At 38.1% G+C, this 24,263-nt stretch overlaps 1 non-coding gene across 1 annotated transcript; it reads left to right on the top strand.

Annotated features, from left to right (window-relative positions):
• Window positions 1–899: 899 nt before the first annotated feature.
• Window positions 900–1,006, top strand: LOC120256480. Its single transcript, XR_005535318.1, has one exon. It is a non-coding gene; the product is annotated as a small nucleolar RNA R71 (small nucleolar RNA).
• Window positions 1,007–24,263: the final 23,257 nt, after the last annotated feature.

Raw genomic sequence — 24,263 nt, 5'->3', positions numbered from 1 at the left:
CCGATGGTGGTGCTCTCTTCTTAACAATTGGAGTGGCCTCTCCTTTTTTTTCGGACTCTCAATAGTCTCAATTTCTAGCCCTTTTTCCTTCTCCATCACCCTTTCATTACCCATACCCACTTTTTTACCACTCTAAAGAGTGATAGGCTTAAGATGCTAACAGTGATTGGCTTCAGTATTACTCAAAAAACTTCCTTGAGGATGTTCGGACAACAGTTTAGCTATCTACCCCACCTGATTTTCTATATTATGAAGAGAAGCCTGCTAGTTTCTCATCGATGCCTCTCTACTTTAGAATGGATTTTTCAGACTGCTAAAACTTAATATCCATGCTCTGAATAAATTGAGTAAGCACCTCCTCTAATGTCGGCCTCTTATTATTCTGCTAGTGAGGAGGAAATCCTGCAGGGGGCTTTTGCTGCTACCCTCGATTTTCCTAAGAGAAATTGGGGTGATTCTGCCATCCTGGATTATAGGTATTACTGTAGGGGTTTCCTTGCTATTGGAGGGCACTAACAATGAAGTCTAACTACTCGAGGGGTTTGTACACCGCTCCCACAATGGAATAATCTATCAAAGCATGTCCTTCTCCACATGTGTCAGAAGGCATAACTACAACCGGCTTCTGAGTGGACTAGTTGTCAATCTTGTTGCTCAAAGGCTTCCACCTGGGTGGCTAACTTAGTGACCTTGCTAACCTTAATCATCCCAATGGACATTTCCAACTGACTTTCCTATAGAATTCCATTAGTAGTTATTCATGGCTATCTCTTCTACCAACCACTTGGCCATCTCTGGGATCTCACTACCAAGTGATCCCCCTGCTGCTGAGTCAATAAGCTGCTTGGTACTCTGATTAAGGCCTTGATGGAAAATCTGAAACTTCCATCCATTCGGGGAGATTATGATGTGGGCATTTCCTTAACAAGTCATTGAATCTCTCCCACGCCTCAAACAGTGATTCGGTGTCCAACTGTTCATAACTTGTAATCTCCTGACGCAACTTGGTCATTCTTCTCATTTAAAATAATGGGCCAAATATGACGCGACAAGCTGCTCCCAAGTTGTGATTAATGCTCAAGGGAGAGCCTGGAACCACTGCTTGGCTCTTCCCTTCAATGAGAACGAAAAATAGTTGGAGTCTAATTGTGTCGTCCGAAACATTGTTGATCTTTAGCATACTTCCTTCATTCCTAAATACATGTTGTTTAAGGATGTTGCATAAGAACTAAGGATATCATTAAATTATCTAAATTTTAACATAAAAAAACAACCAAATTACTAAATATCCCTCTCTTGAAATCATGTATTTTTATTGGGACTATAAATATATTACTCTCATCATTTATATAACTTAGGAAATTGAAGATGGATAAAATCGGGAAAAAATAATAAATATTGCTTTGATATTGTAAACAACAACTATTTTAGAATAATATTTTTTTTAAAAGGACATGTATTTTGGAATGGAGGGAGTATCACATATCTCGAGGAATCCTCTATTGTGGCCATTTGGATCCTTGTCTGGTAATCCATAGAATTGTACTAAATTCTGAACCATTTGTACAAATATAGGCTTTAACTCAAAATTATTTGCAGCTACTGGTGGACATAATATGCTGGACTGAGAATTGTCAAGAGTAGTGTGAGCATAATCTGAAAAGGTCCTATGGCAAGAATAGGTTGAGCATAATACAGGCTTTAAATGCAGGCTCTAACTACTTTTCCTCATCACTCATTATTAAAGATCATGTCTTGTTCAACAAAGCTATTCTCAATCTTGTTCCAATCACTCTGTCTATAATGCTCTCGCTTTCTGCCAGTCTTACTATCTTACCCTTTGGTGGTATACACTAAAATCAAACAAGAAGAATAAGAATAAAGAATAAAGACAAACAAAAGAAAAACACTTAAGAAAGAAAAGAAATGGCTAAAGTGACAGAAATTCAAATTTTCCTAATATCACTAATCTTCCCCGGCAAAGGCACCAAAAACTTGATAGGGACACAAGTGTATGTGCTAGTCGCATAATAATAGTATATGTAAAGAAGAGTGTCGGTCCACAGGGAAGAAAGTGAATACTAGTAATAGCTTTAATTCCCAAAATTGCCTAAGTGATCGAGTGATGTGTGTGAGAACAAACAGAATAAAGATAAGAAATACGGAGATAAAGCTGATGAGAAATGAAAGGGAAGAAACGATGTAGGACATTGCATTCCTCTTGGGTTATAAAGTGTAAGACAAAGGCTGTTTAAGCATGCAATTCTATTTGAACGAAGGGGTCTCCAAAATTATACTAAACCCCTAATTTCTCAGGTGAAGAGTACTTGAATAGGTGCAGAGCTGATATAGACATCCAAACAATCACATTAACACTCTATGAAATCTCACTGTGAGCTAATGACAATCTCCTAAGTAGATAATCTACCTCAAAGAGGGAGATTACCCCTAATCTGAATAAGAGTAGAGATGTGATTTCTCCTAAAATCTACCCCACATGATTACAAAGAGCAGGAAGATTATCACTAACTCATTCGGGAGAACTGAGGGAGGTAGGGTCTCCAAAGTACCCTATACCAATGCTTACTCATAATTCCCTCTAATCATGGCATGTCTATGCTAGGTGGGAATTTCTTCTTGTCACAAAGCACATCAAGTATTATAGCTAGGGCTTTCACCTCGTTAGCAACTAAGTATTCCAACATGCAGTTAGATTTAAATGATTGTAATTAATAAAACAACTAAAGCATAAATAAATCCAATAACCAATGTTAATGAAATAAACCCAAGAGTTCAACTACGCCCAAGTATCGACAAAGTAGTCCTCCATTAAAGGAGGCCAAACATTCAAGTTACAAATAATAGGATGAGACATGGAAAATATGAAAACCCTCTTCTCATTCGTGTTGACGAAGGATCACTGAAAAAACCCTAGGAAAGCTTCCACGTATGCCTCTAAGGTGAGCATGACGGCTACGAACTCCAATCCCGTTGAATGTGGAACCAAATCTCCCTTTAAATAGCCCATTAAATGTTGGAGATTCATCTACTTTCTTCCCTAACTTCTCCTCGAAGAATCCCCCAAAAGAAAAAAGTAAAGTATAAACTAAAAATCCTCATTAGATCTATTTATACCTGATTACTTATGGGCTACTTACTAGTGTAAGGACATGGCCATAAAGGAGCTGGAGAAGAGAGTCATGAGCCAAGCAAAAAAATTTAAGGCCGTAAGTCACATCCTTAAGGTCTTTTGTTTGTGTTTCGGTCCAACTTACAACCATAAGCAATGGACCATAAGCTTCACTATGTTGCTTCTTGTGACCTTTCTTACAGACGTATATTGTGATCGTAAGCTCCTCTAGATGGTCCTTATAGGCATCCTTATAGGCTTAAGCCTTACCTATAAGGTCCTTTGTTTTGGCTTTGATTCCCCCTTATGGGCATAAGTATGCCCGCAAAGTTCTCTAGAATCTACTTATGGCCGTAAGGTAGGGGCCCGTAAGCCAGCTAATTTGTTTTGCTCTTATACAAATGATACTGAGAGAGCCCCAACTTCTTCATTAAGTATCTAGAATGCTTCTTTTGGCTCTCTCTCATCTTGAAGTATTGCCCTAAACCTGAGAATGTGAAAACACACTAGATTTAGCATCAAATTCCACATATGGTTCTAATACATGCCGAATATATGTACAAAGTGATATAAAATACATGATTGTTGTACAGTCCACAATGATGATAATAATGAATATGAAAAAAGATGAGATAAATTAATTCATTAACAAAATGAAAAAAACTCAATAGATATCCGTAAGGTTCATAGAGGAACTACAAGTAAAATAAGTAATTTAATGGTTACTACAAAAGTTAGAGGGACCATTTGGTTCGTATGTGATAAGTGCTAATTAGATCAGATTTTTTATATTATTCAAACTACATTTAGTATGGAATTTAACATGTTTAGCACAACATTAGTACAAAATTTCAATCTTTTGTTCACCACGACTTTTATTTCTGTTTTAGGGAAAAAAAGTGAATACGGGAGCGGTTTGAAGCAAAACAGGACAAGTTGCTGAATCAGAACTTCATAATTGCTCACAACACCATGGTGACAAGTTTCAACACCCATTGTCCATATTTACCACCACCATTATGAAGTCATGGTAGCAATGAACCATGGGAAGCAACACTGAAGTCCCCACGATGTGACAACGACCGTTGTGAAGACCCACAACACTCGTGATATAGTCACACAACATCGAGAGGTGTATCAGGATGCGACTTAGAGCCTAAGTAATAACGTACTCACCACGGGCATCCCAACACCTTTGGTGGGGCTGTGGCGGATCCGATCACTATAAATGCCCTATTTTTTCCTAAATTCGAGAAGATTCTTTTACCAAATAAGGTAGGACGGCTAGAGTTCTGGAGATCTGAGTGGCTGGAGATGGGTTTTCTTTAATATTCCATTAGATTCCGGTGAGTTTCTTAAGAGGAAGTCAACTATCATCATTAGAAGAGGGCACGTGTGACACGAGTCATCAAGTCAAGCTTGGTATCCTCATACCCTTAACCTTCAGAGACCTATTGGAGGGAGTTAATTTAGGAAATTCTTCTAAATGATTATCTATTCTTTGGTCTTACAGTTTTCTCTTATTTTAATTGTTTATTTTATGATCCATAAGAACCTAATTCAAGGGGAATTGAATGTCTAGGTCCCTCAATGATTGTTTATGAATCTTGATTGTTTAATTCAATAAATCTTTCTAGTTTTTGTGAATCATTGCATGTGTGCTTGAATAATATTCATATTAATGTGGATGAGGAAGATATGCCGCCATATTATGAGACCCATGTTATGTTAGATCTATGAATGCTCTAAGAGGTTAGGTATTGCTAGATCTCTAGATTAGGGATTGATTACCCCTTGGGCTGAGGGTTTGATTTATCATTTCTCATCAAATTCCCACACTTAAAGCAAAACAGAGGAGGCTAGGGTGGAAGAGATTCCATCTTAAGTTCCTAATGATTTAGACCTAGTTGCCAAGGGATTTGCGACTAGTAGCCCTTTGAATTCCCCCGGTCCAATTCTAGAACATGATTGTCACACAAACGCCTATCATAAGTAATAATTAAGACAACCATCAAACAACCTCTAAACTTCTTCCAATTGCACTTAACGATTCTCCAATTGTATTGTATAAAATATTGTAGAAGGAGATTAAAGAAAGAACATAAACATTTAGGCTATTAATTAAGTAAAAAAGGAAGTAATTGGAGCCTCTCACCGTTCCTGGAGAAATATGACTCTCATGCTCACACATGAGGTATTACTTGATGACCCTTACACTTGCGGTATTAACTGGACTAATTATTTGTATATTCGTATGTTTACACTTGCATATATTTAACACCACACATAAAGCGTCCGTTAGTATGCAAAGATCCAAGGACCATATGGTAATTTTTGCTATTTAAAAAAAAACATAATACTATTGTCCAAAGTCCAAATGAAAATTTAAAAAAAACATAAAAATAAAAAAAAAATGATTCAGGGTGTAATGGATCTAGTTTGAGCTGAAATAGTATAATGCTCGAGGTTGAGCTTCATTGAAAACTAATCACTCAAGTTTGAAAGAGTTTTAATTTTGATGCCCGATGTCAACTCAAAACATATATCAAATTACACCAGCTCATTTGATTAAGCTCAATAAAAACTAAAGAAAAGCTTGATTTCAAAGTTTATTGCCTCTTTAATTTTACTATTCTTCTTTCATAAAATTTGAAATCCTAGAAGCACTAATATAACAACATCAATTCCACACTCCTGGATCTCTTATTATGTTGATTAACTCAACCAAATAGAACAACAAGATTTCTTCCGTTGATTCTCTTTTTTTTTTTATGCCAAGATGAGCGGCTAAGCCACTAAGAAAGGGACGGAGCAAGTAGGAGCAAGGCCCACGCACACATAAGCGCTGGGACCACCTGCTTAAGACCACTACTTACACTTCCAGAAAATGTATTCTCACCCATGATTCGAATTCTAACTACTTGTAAAGGGTTCTAATGGGGATCCGAGTATCAATGGACCACTTGGTCGTTGGTCTATTGGTAGCTGGGTCCCCATGATTTAAACTCTCACCCATAATTTTTTCTGTTGATTCTATCAACCACCGTTTTCTACTAATAAAACTCTAGGAAAATACCACAAAGTGCTTAAACATAGTTTAGGGGATGAGAAGATAAAATTTCATAGAACATATATGAATATAACATTAAACCACACCATATTCTATAAGACTACTAGAGCATATAAAGCCCAAACCATTGAGAACAACACAACTACTCCAAATACTTGTTGCCTTCATAGTTATTGTTCCTTCCAACGACTAAGTAGTCTATTGGTATCTAAATTTGCGTTATACCCTTTTACTAGTGGTGAAAGTTTGAATCATGGGTAAGAGCATATTTCTGGAAGTGTGACTAGCGGTTGAGTGTGAGTGGTCAAAGCATCGATGTGTGAGAGGGCCTTGGTCGCCACTTGTTCCGGGGAGACAAGTGCATGCCTATGCCTTTCTTAAATAGTTATTGTTGCTTCAACTGTTACTGACTTGGGTGTGGTAGAAATGACTTCTAGTTGTTTGTCTGCCAATCTAAGCCTCAAATTGGAGAAGAAAGAAGTCAATGGTTTGCCAAAGTTTAGAAGAGGGTGAATGGTTTAGGGAGGTTAGGAATTTCATGTTTGTTATTGATCTGAGGCTCAAATTAGAGAAGGAGGAAAATAGTGTTGGGCTAAATTTTGGAAGGTAGGAATGGTTTTGAATGAGGTGATAGTTTGAGAGTGGAAGAGAGGTCAGGGATTTGATTTTATTTAGAATTTTGTAAAAGAGGGGTGGGAGAGGGACAGTTGGGAGTAAGAAAACAAACAGAAATCCTTTTTAAGTTTTTTTGTAAAGAAGAAAGAAATATTAACTTTTTAAATTTAAGAGGATAAATAGTAATTTAATAATAAAACTAATATGTATATATATGGTGTAAATACCAAAATGGTCATCTATTTTGCATTTTTTGCCCTTTTAGTACCCTCTAATATAAAATCTGCCCTTTTGATTCTCGTATTTGCACATTTTTATCCTTTAGCTAACGGATTCGCCCTTTTGGTCCTTGTCTTTACACATTTTTGTCTTTTTTGGTCCATCCAGCTGATGGACATTCATCAGCTGGAGAGGCCAAAAAGGGTGGATCCATTAGCTAAATGATGGAAATGTGCAAATACGAGGATCTAAAAGATGAATTTTATATTAGAGGGACTAAAAGAGCAGAAAATGCAAAATCAGGGACCATTTTGGTATTTTCACTTTTATATATATATCTATAAACTTGATTAGGCTTATAAGTGCTCGAGTCAAGTATTAAAATACTCAAACTTTGCTTGCTCAACTAGACCATAACCAAGTTGAGTTCAAATTTTCCACGAATCAAACAGTTGTAGGTTGCGCGTAGAGGTGTATCATTTACACCCAAAAAAAAAATTATAACTCATACATAAACTCCTCCATTCTTGTTTTGATATCATTGCTGAGTATGGTTAATGGAGATATGGCTATAGAGCTTGAGAACACAGTGATTGAAGGGCGTGTGACATGATGAAAATTTAGAGCTAAAGTTAATATTTATTTATCATTAGAAACCATGGCTATATTTCCCATTCATACAATCATCTTCTATCAATGGATTGAGTATTCCTATGAATGATAGAATAGAAACCCGTGCAATTGGTCAATATAATCCTTTTATGATTAATATTAACATTAGATTTCAATGATAAAATCATTGACTGTAATGTTTAATTTTAATCTACATTTAAATTGATATCACCGTAAAGGTAATCAACATGATTTCCCAGCTTTAATACTGCAAATTAAGAACCACAATGAGTTGTGTGCATGAAAATTTCTTTCGTTTGTAAAGATCAAAGCCAATGTTAACTCCCTATTGAAGGAGGCTACTAAAAATAGAAAGGGAATCAGAGGGCACATGGAAATACACCGGCCGTCAAGAACATTGTAAACACTGTAAGTTCTTAACCCAAGACCAAGGCCTTGGACATGAAATGGTAATGTTGGCTACTTCCCTCCATCCAAATCAACATGGCTCAAAAAGAAACACAACATGTATTCATAGATTGTCAACACATCCAAATCCACCATTTGTTTGAACTTCTTTATCAAAAATCATCATAACCATCCCTCTTCAAAGCATAAAGCATCAACAAATTAAGTTTTTATTTTTTTTATTACAATATAGATGAACCACTCCAAACATCCCCATACTTTTATTATTATTTTCAATAATGTTGAAAAAAAAATCAAACCCTCAACTTTTAATATGGGAATTGCATAAGAATTAAGTGCCATGATTGGTAAGCTATTGGCCGATAACATTAAATTTTAAATAAGAGTAATGCTATATAGAATGAAAAGATCACACGAAACCAGCCACACGAATGATGTGGCTGGTGACGTGTATTTTTTTAATTAAAAAAATTAAAAAGAGAATAACAAACACGTGATCTCTCTTCTCTAGGGCACAACCGCACAACTCTGCCCTAGTTTATGTGTCTCTCTCTCTCTCGTGTGGGTCTTTGCCGCCGCTTCCCTCCCCCGCGACCGGCCGCCATTCCTGGCCTTCGCTTCCTCCCCGTGATCTCTTTTCTCTCTCTCGTTTAGCCTCTCTCTCTCTCTCTCTCTCTCTCTCTCTCGTTTGAGTGTGTGCTCCCGGCCGCCATCCGTCTCCCCCGCTCCCGGCCTTCGTCTGTCTTCCCCGCTCTCGGTCCCCGTTTGTCTCCCCCGCTCCCGGCCCCGTCACGGCCGCCGCTTCCCTCCCCCGCTCTCGACCGCCGCTCCCGACCTTCGCGTCCCTCCCCCGCTCCCAGCCGCTGCCTCTCTCTTATTTGGCTTCGAAGAGAAACTAGGGCAAAGGTCAATGGTACACAAGAGATAGAGGGCGGCGGCCGGTCCGATGGTGCACAAGAAGCTAGGGCACGGCTCGGCTCGCCTTGATATCAGCTATAGAGGCAATGATGATGCCCTAAATTTCTCTCCTGCCCTCGTTTCTCTACAATGATGGCATAGTAGTTTGGATGGCCTAGTAGGCAACCGCTACTGTTATTGTTATAGAGGGAGAGGGAAGGATGGGAGAAAATCATATATGTCGAATCTGAGCCTCTGTTTTTGATTCTATTGCTTGATGTTTTATATTAAATTCAGCATGAATCATTTTGTTGCATCGTGTATTCCTTTCTGTCGATGTGGTTGGTTCGTGTGATCTCTTCGCTCTATATAGCATTACTCTTACTCTTTAGTAATGATGTTCTTGTGGCCATGATGATTTGCCCTATAAAAGAGTATATAGATTGGGTAGCGTGGCAACTTTTGTTGCAACCTTTGATACATGTTTATCCATGCGAAAGAATAGGGGGCAAGATTTGAGCCTTTGATGAATTATAGAGCATTAACCTATTGGTTTGGTGAATTCTAACTTGATTTCAAAGTTTGACATTAGTGCATCAATGAATGAAAAAAACCACTGGAACTCCCCGCTCATTGGATCTAAATGACTGACTTGAATTGCCATTTGTTTTTGTTCCTCTTGAAGGCTGATAACTGTTGCATTTATCCTAGATACATCTAATACTATTTCTTCTTGAAATTGATTCTTTCTTCAATCATAAAGCATGGGCTATAGAGAATTTATTGTGTGCTTATTTTAATTATTTATTATTTACAACATCTTTTGTTCATTACCAGTGATCAATTGATATACCTAAAGGTTCTGATCTTCTGATTTCAGGTCAGAGATATATAAAGGTTGCAAAGTCCCCATTTTCTCCACCATTAGCTTTTCCATTTATCGTCGATTTCATCAGGGATTGTACCATTGAACGATGATGGCATTGAACTTACATTGCCATGACTTGCATTTTGTACCAGTTGCTATCCACTGTTAGCCTTCGAGTGTAGCACCCTCAATCTTTCTTGCTATATTCCAATGCGAGTTTTCAATTAGATATCTTGATACTTTGTGCATGTTCTACTCATTTGATATATATAATTGTTCCTTGATCTGAGTTTCGTAGTTGATCTGTATCTTCTTGCATAGTTGATCTGAGTTCGTTTGATTCATATTGATTACAGACTAACATCTTCTTGCATATTCACTTAACTACCATCAACATATGCTTTGTGATAAACTTTCAAATTCTTTTTGGGGCACAATGAGAACCCTGATGGAACTGTATTTAATGGAGCAATCAAGTTCTTGTATTTAAACCAGGAAAAACCAGTGCAGAACACCTTATATCCAGTGCAGGACAACTTATATCCAGTGAATGACTATTATGGCTACTATTATGAAGGTTTTGTAGTTATTATTTATCCTAATCTAATGATAAGAATGATTACAGGTTATTCATTTAGAGAATGGGATGATCAAAGTTACACTTTTGGGAGATAAGGTTTTGAAGTTCCTCTTCAGGTAAGTTGCTCAGTCTATAATCTCTCTTAAAGTTAGATAAAATGATTTGTCCTATTACATCCAAGATTTGGTGCATTTTGTGATATTCCTCGATGCAAGCTTATAGTTGTTCATTTGGTGTATATATTTCCTTGTATGAGGCCTTATTACCCAACTCAACTATACGATGGTTAATTTTTCTGCTTGATGATTGGCAGTTTATTTAAGTTAGATTACATTTTATGTTTTTGATACTCCACATACTAAGTTTGATTTTATTTCAAGATGGTATTGGATAATATGACTACTTCTTTATACATGACATTGTCTTCGATAGATGGCGGTTCTGAGCGACAGTAGTTTCTCAATGGGAGAGGGGCTTGATTCCTCAGCCATGGCTTTAACTATCACATTCTAATCCTTCAAAACTAAATACTTCAAAATATATCTACTTGAGTTCATGGGATGTATATGAATTTTGATTTGGTTGAATTAACACTCATATTTGCTTTTATGTTCTATTTCAGGGCTATTGCAACAGATAATGCCTCTATTGCTTATTTTATTCCTGGGGCACAACCTGGCTATGCTCCCTATCCTTTGGTGCCTGGAGCTATGATTAGTGTGGATAGACAATATATTAGTCAACAGCCATATTATCCTTTTAACCTTGTAATGAACCTTGTAAAGATATATATTAGAGTAAGTAATAATCCCCTCACTTGTTGATCTGGTATTATGATGAAGCGGGACCAACTTTTCAAGCAAAATTTCTATTTCCATCTTGTTCCATTAATGTTCTGCAGATATATTTTTCGTATTCATCAATGGAAGCATCTTGTACAAATTTTCATATTCTGTTCTGCCTTAGAGAATAATAAGCAACACACACATAACAAACATAAGCCTTGGTTTATCTTAATATCAAACAACATATATGCCCTGGTTCATCTTAATAACAAACATAAGCAACACACAAAAATTTTATAACAAACATAAGCCATGATACTCTTCAGCAAGGTCGAGAATAATAACATTACAAAATCAAACAACATGGACACCTTCCCTTACTACAAAATCAAACAACATATATGCCCTAGTTCATCTCTCAATCAAACATAAGCAACACAAACACAAAAATATCTCTCCATCAAACATAAGCAACACAAACTTAGAACATGAACATGAACACAAATTTTTTTGTTTTTTTCCTCCACGAACATGAACACAAATATGAACACAAAAATTAAATCTTAATAACAAACATAAGCAACACAAACTTAGAAGATGAACATGAACACAAATTTTTTTGTTTTTCCTCCACGAACATGAACACAAATACGAACACAAAAATTAAACCTTGAGCTATATAAGCAACTTGCATCACCATACGATTCCCTGAAAAATCAAAATGGATAATACATGAGAACTTCATATCACCAATAATCTTAATTAGTAAGTATTGAGCAAAAAACAAAATTGTACCGCAGTGCAACTCACCTCAGAAATCATTGCACTGGCTTGTAAAACCTAGAGAAGAACTATGATGCTTGTCCAGATTGATCGATATAGAATTTGAATTCACCTAAGAAAAGAGATTATAGTCCAACAAATCATCATTTGAAATTAAATGATTGAAATTCATAATTTGGACTTTAATGACAGTTACAAGAGAATAACCACGCTCTCTTGTGTGCAATGATCATCTTGAACAAATTTTTGAGCTGATGCATCTCCCTTTGTTTGTGCCTTCTTCCAATAATAACATGGGTGTCATACACTAAAAAAAAGTTCATCGGAAAAAAAACCTAAACAAGTAATGAATATGATACTACATAAAAATACCTTTTTCTTGTTTTTGATTAATATTTCTTCAACTTTTGACTTCTTCCTTTTTGATGGTGGACGAACCTTACTCCGCACCTTCAAAGGAGTGAGAAATTGTTGGTGTGGCAGAATAGTCGCCTTCGATAACGTAGGTGTAAACTTTTCCTTACAAGTTGTGTTGTCAATCAACTTCCCAATTGCCTCATCCACATATTTCATCAACAAGTTGTATTTGTCATTTAACTCCGCTCCAAGTTCTGCAACTTTAGTAAAATAAGAGCACAATTTATTGTACCGCAGTTTCTCCTCACTTGTTTGTGGGTCATCGTAACAGTTTTGTACATATGTATGCAACCGTTTGATGTCTTTCCTCCATCGTGGTAAATTACCGAAAGTGGAACACCTAAATAGTTTATCAGAAGATAGTTCCGAGTGTAGTTCAGAATCATTGTCGAGGTTGAGTGTGGTTGAAAGCCATAATTTGTAGAATATAAACAACTTTTTAAAAATTTTATAGATAAACCCAAGGATCATTCAAAGAGATAGAGAATTGGTTTGATTATTTGAAGGTCCTTGTTTCCTCCCAAGGAAAAGATGATTAAATCATCTGCATATTGTAGGTGACAGATGCTATCATAATGGTTTAGTTGAATACCCATGATGTCACGCCCCGACTCTAGTTGGGCACAAGGCAATCGTCATGATAACAAGGAGTGGATCCCTATAGCGTTCCACCTCCTAGTCACCAGTAAGGCTCAAAACAAATTCTGCTATCACAGTTACTAAACTAGGAAACAAAATCCACAACAGAACTAGCTAGGGTTCCAAATACAACCAGAAAGTACAAATATAGGAACATTACACAAAAGTCAAGTCTAGTGGATCTATAAAGTTTATATGCATACTGCAAACTAACCTAGACAAGGAGAAAAGGTAGGTCAATCTACTGCTTGGCCCATCACAACCGAGTCCAACATCGCAATCTGAGAAAGAAGAAAGAAGAGTAGTAAGTAACAAATGTTACCCTAGTGAGTGGTGACAGCATAGATATGATAGAGTAATAAAGCATTTCAAATAGTAATTACCACAATAACAATATAAAAAGGTATCTCCAAGGATTTAACAAATTAAACAATTAACACAATGATTTATAAATAGAACAACTAAGTAAAATTTTCTAACATATTGAGCATAGCTTAAAAGACAGGCTTGCCTCAAACTATTCCCGAGCTAATCATGGCTACGACTAGCTATGGGATCACAAAGGTGTTTTACAACTTTTTAAAAATAAAATAAATAACGCTTCCTTCCTTGGTGTTGGCCACTGAGATCCCCGTGTGATGACCCAGGGTTTCTCTCATAAAAGGGACCCACTATCAATGGCTTCAATCACCTCTTGACCAAGGTAAACTCAGGGTTGACCACGCCGCCTTCTATCAGGCCTAACCATGGGACCCCCACTGTAGTGTCGAACTAAAGTCCGTAGTCACCATCAAAACCAAATGCCACAATGCAAGTCTTTCCGATTCCAACTCAAGGAATCCAACATCCAAATGTCCAAATAAATATATATACATCAAATCATGTTCCATTTGCATGTGAATAAATACACATACAAACATGCTTCTCCCAAAATAAATACGCATAAGTATACTAGGTTCAACCATTTCAAATAAATTTATGCTCAAAATATACATATATCAATGGAATCTGCTTTATCATCAAATTTATGTTATGAAACACATAAAGAAATACTAGAATACTCTTATTATATCTGTGCAATTATGAATTAAACCACTCACTGAACCAATCGTCTCGTCTCATTTCCAGACACGCTCACTGGTCGGCAATTTTCTTCCCCTTGAAGGATGCTTTACCACCTAGAATCAAGCAATGAATCCAAGAACCAATGAACACAAGAATGGAAACTAAAATGCATGTGAATGCAATGTTACATGTCGAACATGTAACTCTAGGGATTTAGGGGAAAACGACATCATTTTGGACCCAGACGATCTCAAACTGGAATAAACCTAGTTCCAATGAATTCCAAGTAAAAAGGGCTTTAATTTGGACCAAAGAAATACAAGAAAAAGGCAAAAAACTTTTGGTGCTACAGTCAACTAGAGATTGCTGTAGTAACCAAGAAATTGCTACACTAAAACTGCCCTTATACAAAAAATTATTTTTCCTTCTTTACATCATCAAATCAAGTAATTTCTTTACAAACATTCACACAAATGAATAACCATGACACTAGCTTCGATTTGAGCCTAAAAACAACTCAATCCATGGGGTATTTTTAGGGTTTCAAAGATTTCAAAAATGATTAAATACGAAAAAAAATATAAAAGAAAAACCTTTGATTGAAGCCTTACCGAGCTCAAGAAGATGAGAGGAAGAGAGTAGAAGCTTTAATTCGCCTGAAAAAGCTCGCCAGAGAATTTTTTCAATAAAGATTGGGATACTTGGCCGAATGGAAGAAGAAAGAAGAAAACAAAGAATAGAGAAGGAATGAGATAAAGAAGCCAGCTAGTGCTTCTTATCCTCTTGTTTTTTTATAACAAGTGAAATGACCAAAATGACCCTTCTAATAGAAATATAAAAAGAAAAGTTGTCCAAAAGACTGATTTCACCCCTGGTTTTCGGCTGGTTTTCACACAACCTGCTGTGCAATCATGCAAGGGTGCCACTAGTGCTAAATGACCATTTTACCCCTAATGCATGCACAAGAATCTAAAAAGGCCCGAGGTCTAAAATCAGGACAAGGTACAACACACGGGAACTTTGGAATTAAGTGCATGGACAAACATGGTACTCAGAACATCTGCTGCTAAGGCTAAAAAAATGGAGATAGAGGATCTCCTTTTCTTAAACCTCTTTTACAACTGGATGTAGCCCTGGGGAGTTCCTTTGATGATAATTTGGGATTTTGTGGATCTGAGAATGGTGTGAATCCAATTTATCCATCGTCTTTAAAATCCTCTGGCAGCTAGAATTTCCAACAATAAATTCTAATCTAATGAATCAAAGGCTTTAGCGAAGTCTACTTTAAAAGTATAACCAAGCAGTTTTCTTTTTTGAAGATGAAAGATTATTTCTTGGGTTGTAATGATATTGAATGCTATACATCTGCCTTTTCATGAATCCCGATTGAGAATCATCTACCAAGTCATGGATCACTAAACTTAGTCTAGAAGCAAGAATCTTAGAAATGATTTTGCAAGTGGAATTAATTAGAGTAATAGGGTGGAAATCAAAAACTCTAATGCTGCCTTTTTTTTTTTAGTAATAAGCACTATGTTAACCCAGCTTTTAAATGCTTAAAATTAATTGAATCCCACATAAAACTCTTCACAGAGTTTGAAGATTGTATCTTGAAGGATTTTCCAGTGTTTTTGAAAGAAAAAAATTGGAAACCCATCCTGGCTAGTAGTCTTATTTTTGTGCAATAATCTCTCATTTGCTATGTTAAGATTGAACAAAGCTTATTTTTATCTTCTCTAATGTGAAGGGGAGTTCAAACAATGAGATATCAACCTATCTCTTGTAAACGGAAAAATATTTTGCCAATCTAAAAGGAATCTATTAGAGATGGGTCTATCAAGAAGATTTTGAAAGTGGTCTAAGAAAATTTTACCAATTTCTCTACCTAATGATCAAGATGTCAAATGCAAGAAATATTGTTTCTATTTTCGTCTACTATTCACTATTTGATGAAAAAAATTTTGCATTTGAATCTCCTTCTTTAAGCTAGGTGATCCTGGATCTCTATTTCCAATAAATTTCTTCTTGATTTAGGATAGAGAAAAGTTCAAAACTGATTTTGGGTAAGGCGAGTGGATTCTAAATGCGAGAGGAGTTTACTCTCGCCAATTGTGTCTAGATTATTTAACTCTGCAAGAAGGCTTTTCTTTTGAGGCTTAGAAGCTCCAAATGTCTCGATGGCCCAGAGACGAAGCTTAGATATTAGGTACATGAATTTTTTTGGTAAGAACAAAGGCTCCACAACCTTCAGGATTGATATCCATCCACCAATCTTGAATATGGTTTTCTAGATGCTCATTATCATACCAAAATTTCTCAAATCTAAATTGTCGAGGCCTTGGAATGTGAATCCCGAAATCTAAGCAAATAGGAGAATGATTTGACCTGAACCTTGGAAGAACATAATGAGTAGATCTAGGATTTAGGGAAGTCCAAGTATGAGAGTAAAGAAAGCGGTCTAATAGAACCCAAGTCAAATCATTATGTTCTTAGATGACCTAAACCTGAAACTTGATTGTTAGTCCAAGTAAATCTACGATCATGTATAGGAGGATCGATAAGGTTTAGGTCATCTAAGAAATTTTGGGAAGTAGAAATGTCTCTAGAATTGACGTCTCCTTTGTTTTTATCTTCCAAGGAGAAAATAGTATTAAAATCTCCACAAATTACCCAAGGAGTGGAGTGTAGGTTTCTTGCTGAACTAATTTCGCTCCAAAATGTAGATCTGAGCAATCGGTCATTCGTCCATATGCACTTGTGCAAGCCCATTCAGAGTTATCTGAACAGTTTGTAAATCCTATTGTTATGGAGAAAATCCCTTCTTCAATTAGGGTTCCGCTGATATGAGATTGATCCCAGGTAATGATGATTCCCCCTACTGTTTCTAGTATTGGTATGAAGTCGAAGGAGTCTATGCACGAGCTTCCAATAGTTCTCCATGTTGAGCTAGAAAGATCTTGAAATTTGGATTCTTGTAAGTGGACTACATCTTCTTGGGAGAAAATTATAACATCCTTAATTAAGTGGTGTTTTGAGGGTCTGCCAAGACCTTTAACATTCCAACTTAAGATTTTCATTAAAAACAGGGTAATTCTATTAGATGACTCTCAAAGGAGAGCATTTGGAGTTTGATAATATTGAAGTTCTATCAGCCTCCAAGGAGCGAATCATGTCCAAGCATTTGAACTTATGGTTAGGCGAGCCAAGAAAATTTACACCACAAGAATTTGCTATAATTGAAAAATTTGTAAATATGACTAGGTAGAAGATATCGAATTACCAGGTTTAGGCGTATCTTCTCTCGAGACCTCGGTACTTTCTTCTTTGAGGAGTGAGGTGGGTGCGGAATAAACCCATCTTCCTTGTTCCATCATCCAGAAGGTTTCTTCGTTCTGCCACTTCTGTTTGATTTGTTTTGGTCTGGTGGAAATTGTAGAGATCATTGTAATATTAGCATCTGTTGTTCTTTTTTCTTCTACTTTTCTTTTCTTCTCTAAGAAGAATATGGGTGATCTGAAAAGCATTGATCAGTAATTACATCAGTGGTCTATAAGTCCAAATCCACTTGAGTGTTATTTTCTTCTTCAAGAAAAATGTCATCCTCTGCAAATTCATCTACTATAATGTCTTCATCTTCTCCCCAGTCTACAAGCTCTTCATCTGAGGGATTTTCCAATTGTGTATTCTTGGTGGAAGAATCTTGTGAATAGAATTTGTCAAAATTGACGCTCGGTATTAGAGTCCAACCAATATGAATAAAAATCTATTTATACCCATCTGGAATTTTGATTGTCGGTGGATGTAACTCCAGCTGAGTTGGCAGGCTCCCTGATTTTGATGGAGAATTATTGAAGGAAGGAGTGATAGAATCTGAGGAAAATGAATCATTCTCATAAAGATATCAGAATACCTGAATTAATTTAATCTTTAGACTTTAAATGAGATTTTAATTAAAAGAGATTCAGAATTTCTAGAATTAATTGAAGTTAAAATCTCATTAGCAGCTAGTATTGAGAAGAAATCATAAGTTTGATGATCTCGAGGCATTAAGTGGGTGGATTTTGAATCTGGCTGGCGATCAGATGTTGAGACGAGATAATATCTAGATCTTTGATCAACGGTGGAGGATGGGTCAAAAGCAATAGCTGGGGAGATAAATGTATCCAGCTGAGGTTGATCACAAGGCGAACAAGACAGTAATAAACATTTCATGATGATCTTTAGAGTTCTCATCCCAAGGTAAAGCAACGGTGGTTGTGCGTTTAGGCAACACGTTGTCTTTATTCATCAACAGTAACTCCCTTCCTCGTTTCTCTTGCAAGAGACTGGAGGAATCTGGGGAGGTTAGACCAACCGTTGCTCACCAACGATCTAGAATTCTGTGGCCACATTAACAGTTAAAGAAATTCTGGAGATATCCAAGGGACCGAGAACTGATAGGATTCTCTCATTCCCTGATAAAGGTCCAGGACCGGAGCAATGCTCGACGGTCTCGCCAGGAAGATCAACAGAAGAAGGAGATATAAATGGGTCTTTCCCCTTGTCCGATCTTGACAACTGGTGGGTGCTTCACAAAGGAGGATCGAGAGAAGGGTGGAAGTTGGTAGGCGAGGGGAGGATCTCGGGCAGTGGAGAGGCCGGTGGGATCTGAGCAATCTTCTGTGAAGCAGGACCTTGCACCACTTTGGATCAGATGACTAGAACCCCATCGTCTTCAAGCCGTACTTTGAAGCTTCTCACGCCTGTTGATGGTGACGGATGATTGAAGAAGACGTGGGGTGTTGGCATGGTGAGGGGTCGCAGCGTAAGGCCGTCAACCATGCTCGGGGATGGCTGCAGGTGATCAGGACCATGCTAAGAATGGAGAAAGTAATGGGCAATTGTACTAGGGAGCAAGGAAGTAAATCTACATAAGTTAGTGGAGTATTATTTTATAGTATCCATGTTTTAAGGTTACTAACCAATGAGGTTAGAGTTAAGCAGGTTGACTGACCAATGGGTTAGAACTAATATCTTTGTCTTTTTGGACGTTTTGGTTTGTGTGTTATTCTAGAATATTAAAGGGTAATGGAAGACCAAGTCACAGGATGATCTGAGAACGACTTTCTCTCATACTATGTGTATCTTTTTAGTTACCAAACTTTTCTCTTATCGATCTTCTTCTTCTCAAAATCCTCAAGATGTTGCAGGTGAGGCTGAGTTGCTCTCCAACAATGTGGTATCAGAGCTTTGTCGGAGACAATGGCAGCTGAGACCCCAATCGAGCCTCTCACAGCCTTAGTGTACTAGTCTTCAAAGGAGAAGTTAGATGATGGTGCTTGAGGATGAAGACCGTGTTTCGGTCTCAAGAGCTTTGGGAGCTCGTTGAGAAGGATCTACCAGAAGGAGAAGATGAAGTGAATGCAAGGGAGACCAAGAAGAAGGATGCGAAGGCCTTGTGTCTCATCCAACAAGCTATGGACGGGGCTATACTTGACTGGATTGAAGAGGCAGAGACGACACACGATGCATGGGAGATTGTAAAGAAGTTATACCAGGGCTCTTCGAAGATGATGACCGTGAGGAAGCAAGTGTTGAGACAGAGCTTTGAGACACTCCAAATGGAAGATGGTGAGAGTATTCAATCTTACTTGTCTAGAGTTGTTGTGATTGTGAATCAGGTGAAAGCTCTCGGACACAAGCTCTCTGAGGCTGAGGTGGTGTCAGAAGTGCTACGTAGCCTAGCCCCTAAATTTGACTATGTGGCGGTCGCTATGGAGGAGTCTAGAGACATTTTGAAGTTGACTCTCGATGAACTTGGTGGCTCTCTCCAAGCTCACAAGGTCAGGGTGAACAGATCCTTCGTGAAGAAAGGAGAAATGCACTAGTTATGAAAGACAGAGAGCCTCGAGTTCAGGTGTTAAAGAGAAGGGAAACTCCAGTGCTGTCCCAGGATGGAGTCCCACTAAAGGAAGAGGGGAGAGGCTTCATCAGATGAAGAGGAAGGGGCAGGGGTGCGTGAGCCTAGAGTAGTGATAGTAAGAGTAGTATATAATGCTTTAACTATAGGAAGTACAGGTATACTGAAAGCTGAATGCCGAGAAAAAGGGAAGCAACTGGAGAAGGGAGCCTCAATGATCACCGAAGAGGAGGGAACTGAGCATCTATTCATGGCCAGTAGTGAAACAATGAAGACCTCAAATGTAGTATGGTTAGTGGATAGCGGATGTTCTAATCATATGATAGGAGAGAGGAGCTTGTTTGCTAGTCTTGATGAGTCATTGAGAACCACAGTTCATCTTAGAGGTGACAAGGAGATGGAGGTGCTCTGGGTAGGCACTATCACACTGGTTGCAAGGAATGGGAAGCCCAAATGTATTCATGGAGTGCAGCTAGTTCCAGGACTCGCACACAACCTACTGAGTGTAGGACAACTTCTAACGAAAGGATATTCAGTTAACTTTCATGAAGGAAAGTGTATCATCATGGATGATAAAACAGAAGAGGTGCTAATTGTGATACCAAATGGAAACAATAACATGTTTCCTTTGGATCTCACCAAAATTGAAAGGGTAAATGTGGCTCTAAATGATTAGACTTTATCCGAGCGCTGGCACCAATGGTTCGGGCATCTTAACTATAGAAGTCTGGGATCTTTGGTATAGAAGAGAATAGCTGTAGGCCTACCTAAATTGAAAGATGGGCCTTAGTGTGAAGTCTGTGCTATTGGGAGGCAAGCAAAGGAATGCATTTCCCACAGTGAAGTCAAGGAGAACCACAACATGTTTGCAACTTGTCCACATGGACCTGTGTAGCCCCATGAGTGTAGATTCTCTGGGAGGTAACAAATTGTTTCTCTTGTTTGTCGATGACTTTAGCAGAAAATGTTGAGACTACTTCTTGAAAACAAAAGGTGAGGCCTTTGAACACTTTCGAAGGTTTCACGTGCTGGTCGAGAGAGAAACAAGAAGGAAGTTGAAGGTGCTGAGAAGCGATTGAGGGGAAGAATTCATGTCTCGTGTCTTCATTGAGTACTATGATGGGCTTGGCATTAGAAGGGAGTTCTCAACACCCTACACACCACAACAAAATGGTGTGGTAGAATGCAAGAACAGAACGGTTGTTGAGATGGCAAGGAGCTTTGCTTAAATGCGGAGGTCTCATAACAGAGTTTTGGGATGAGACGGTCGCTACATCAATGTATTTGATCAACCGGGTGCCAACACAAGTAGTGAATGATAAAACACCTTATGAGGTGTGGCATGGAGAGAAGCCTAATGTAAGTCATCTTAAAACTTTTGGTTGTATTGCCTTTGTACCCACCCCTTCACAGAAGCTTCAAAAATTGGATGAGAAGTCTGAGAGACATGTGTTTGTGGGCTATTGCCCATAATCAAAAGCTTACAAGCTCTATAACGCCCATTACATCCAAGGTAACTGTTAGTAGGGATATAATTTTCCCATGAAAATTCTCAATGGGTATGGGAATCAAACAAAGGTGGACCCCCTAATGACCATTGATGATTCAGATGACAAAGGAAGTGAAGACACAAGCAATGAAGGTAGTGGAGATGTATGTGGAGAGGCAACAACAAGTGGAGGTCAATTAAGAACCAGTGAAGGCACAATCAATTCAAATTCACAGGAGGAGTCTTCTGATGAATCACTGCCAAGGAAGATGAGATCTCTGACCGATATCTACAACAATTGCAACTTTGCTCTCCATGTGTCTGAACCTCAGGAGTACAGGGAAGCAGCAAGCCATCGGGAATGGTAGGAGGCCATGGATGCAGAATTGGTAGCTATTCAAAGCAACCATACTTGGGATTTGACTGAATTGCCACCTAGGAAGTAGGCCGTTGGACTGAAGTGAGTCTATATGACCAAATATGGCCCTGATGGTGAGATACTAAGGCACAAAAGCGAGGCTGGTCGCCAATGGGTACATCCAACAACATGGTCTAGACTATGAGGAGGTCTTCTCACCGGTGGTGAGGCTTGAAACGGTAAGACTTATTCTAGCTCTTGCCGCACAAGCACATCATCCAGTGCACCATTTTGATGTTAAATCAGTGTTTCTCAATAAAGAAATCACTAAATAAGTCTATGTTGCTCAACCTAAGGGGTATACTATTGAGGGGAAGGAACACATGGTGTATCAGTTAAGGAAAGCACTCTACGGGCTCAAGCAAGCGCCGAGAGCTTGGTATGGGAAGATCGATGCTCATTTCAAGTAGCATGGGTATGAAACGAATGAAATTGAGCATACATTATACAAGAAGGAAGATCAAGAAGGCAATTATATACTCATTAGTCTCTATGTTGACGATATTGTGTATACAAGTGGTTCACAGGCTCTGATCAATAAATTTAAAGTGGAGATGATGAGGACTTTTGACATGTCTAACTTAGGCTTGATGAAATTCTTTCTGGGTCTGGAGGTACATCAATTGTCCAATGAGATTTTTATTTTACAAAGAAGGTATATGGAGGACCTGCTAATCCAACTCAACATAAAACAATATAAACCTGTTGATACACCCATGGAAGTTAATAACAAGCTACTAGGTGGAGAAGCTGGTGATTACACTGATCTAAGAATGTATAGAAGCCTAATCGGGAACCTTCTCTACATTGTACACACTAGACCGAACATTTGTTATGCAGTTAATCTCCTCTCAAGGTTCATGAGCAAGCCTACAAAGGATCATCTTACAACAACAAAGAGAGTTGTTAGATACTTGGAAGGAATGACAAATTATGGTTTGTTTTATTCTCAGGAGAATGATGCATGTTTAGAGGGTTTCACAGACATGGTTGGGGATGGATCCTTGAGTTATCGAAAGAACACATCAGGGATGTTCTTTAGGCTGGGTTCAAGTGCGATTACCTAGGGATCGAGGAAGCAAGACATTGTGGAACTATGCACAATAGAAGCGAGTATGTGGCTGCAACTTCTGCAGCATATCAACTGGTATGGATCAGGAGAATTCTCAGTGATTGTGGGAAGAGCTCATCAGCATCCACTGTTATGCGGTGTGATAACCAATCTGCAATTTTCGTGGTGAAGAATCCAACCTTGCACGGGAGAACCAAGCACATAGACGTGAGGTTCCATTTTATCCAAGATCTGGTAACTTAGGGACTCATCACTCTTCAACACTACAACACTAAGGATCAACTTGTGGATATTTTTATAAAACCGTTACCAGCAGAGAAGCACAATGAGTTTCAAGCTCAAATGGGAGTTCACATGCTTCAATCAAGGGGGAGTATTGATGGTGATGGATGATTGAAGAAGACGTGGGGTGTCGGCATGGTGAGGGAGTCACAGCTAGCGTAAGGCCGCAACCATGCTCGGGGATGGCTGCAGGTGATCAGGACCATGCTGAGAATGGAGAAAGTAATGGGCAATTGTTCTACGGAGCAAGGAAGTAAATCTACATAAGTTAGTGGAGTATTATTTTATACTATCTATGTTTTAAGGTTGCTAACCAATGAGGTTAGAGTTAAGCAGGTTGACTGACCAATGGGTTAAAACTAATATCTTTGTCTTTTTGATATTTTGGTTTGTGTGTTATGCTAGTATATTAAAGGGTAATGGAAGACCAAGTCACAGGATGATCTGAGAATGACTTTCTCTCATACTCTGTGTATCTTTTTAGTTACCAAACTTTTCTCTTCTCCATCTTCTTATTCTCAAAATCCTCAAGGTGTTGCAGGTGAGGCTGAGTTGCTCTCTAACAATGCCAATGTCAATAATCATCTCCAAAGGGAAAGAGGCTAGGGTTCTTGAGCCTTATCAACACTCGGAGATGCTCCAGTGAGACGCTCTCATGTTTCTAGACATACCGAGTGGTCATAGGATGGCCACTATGGAGTCCCAATTCCCATAGTGGAGAGGGAAGGTTGCTCAACCTTACACTGTTATAATTTTTGGTTGCTACCCTATGAGAGCCAAATTCCGGTGACCAGTGTAAGGTTAAGTTTGCAGGGTCCGAGATTAGATTGTAGCGAGATAACCGGATTCTTTCATGACTATCGACGCCACAAACCTTACCGAGGAGACTGTGAGAATGAAAGCATTATCAAAAAGGGTGATACTCTCACATTGATTGATCTGTGTCTAGAAATTGGGATAAGGAATTATGTAACGATCAAATAATGTTGTTTTT

The sequence above is a fragment of the Dioscorea cayenensis genome, unplaced genomic scaffold, assembly GCF_009730915.1.
Source record: "Dioscorea cayenensis subsp. rotundata cultivar TDr96_F1 unplaced genomic scaffold, TDr96_F1_v2_PseudoChromosome.rev07_lg8_w22 25.fasta BLBR01001462.1, whole genome shotgun sequence".
Lineage (NCBI taxonomy): Eukaryota > Viridiplantae > Streptophyta > Magnoliopsida > Dioscoreales > Dioscoreaceae > Dioscorea > Dioscorea cayenensis.
This window is presented reverse-complemented; position numbering and strand designations above follow the sequence as displayed.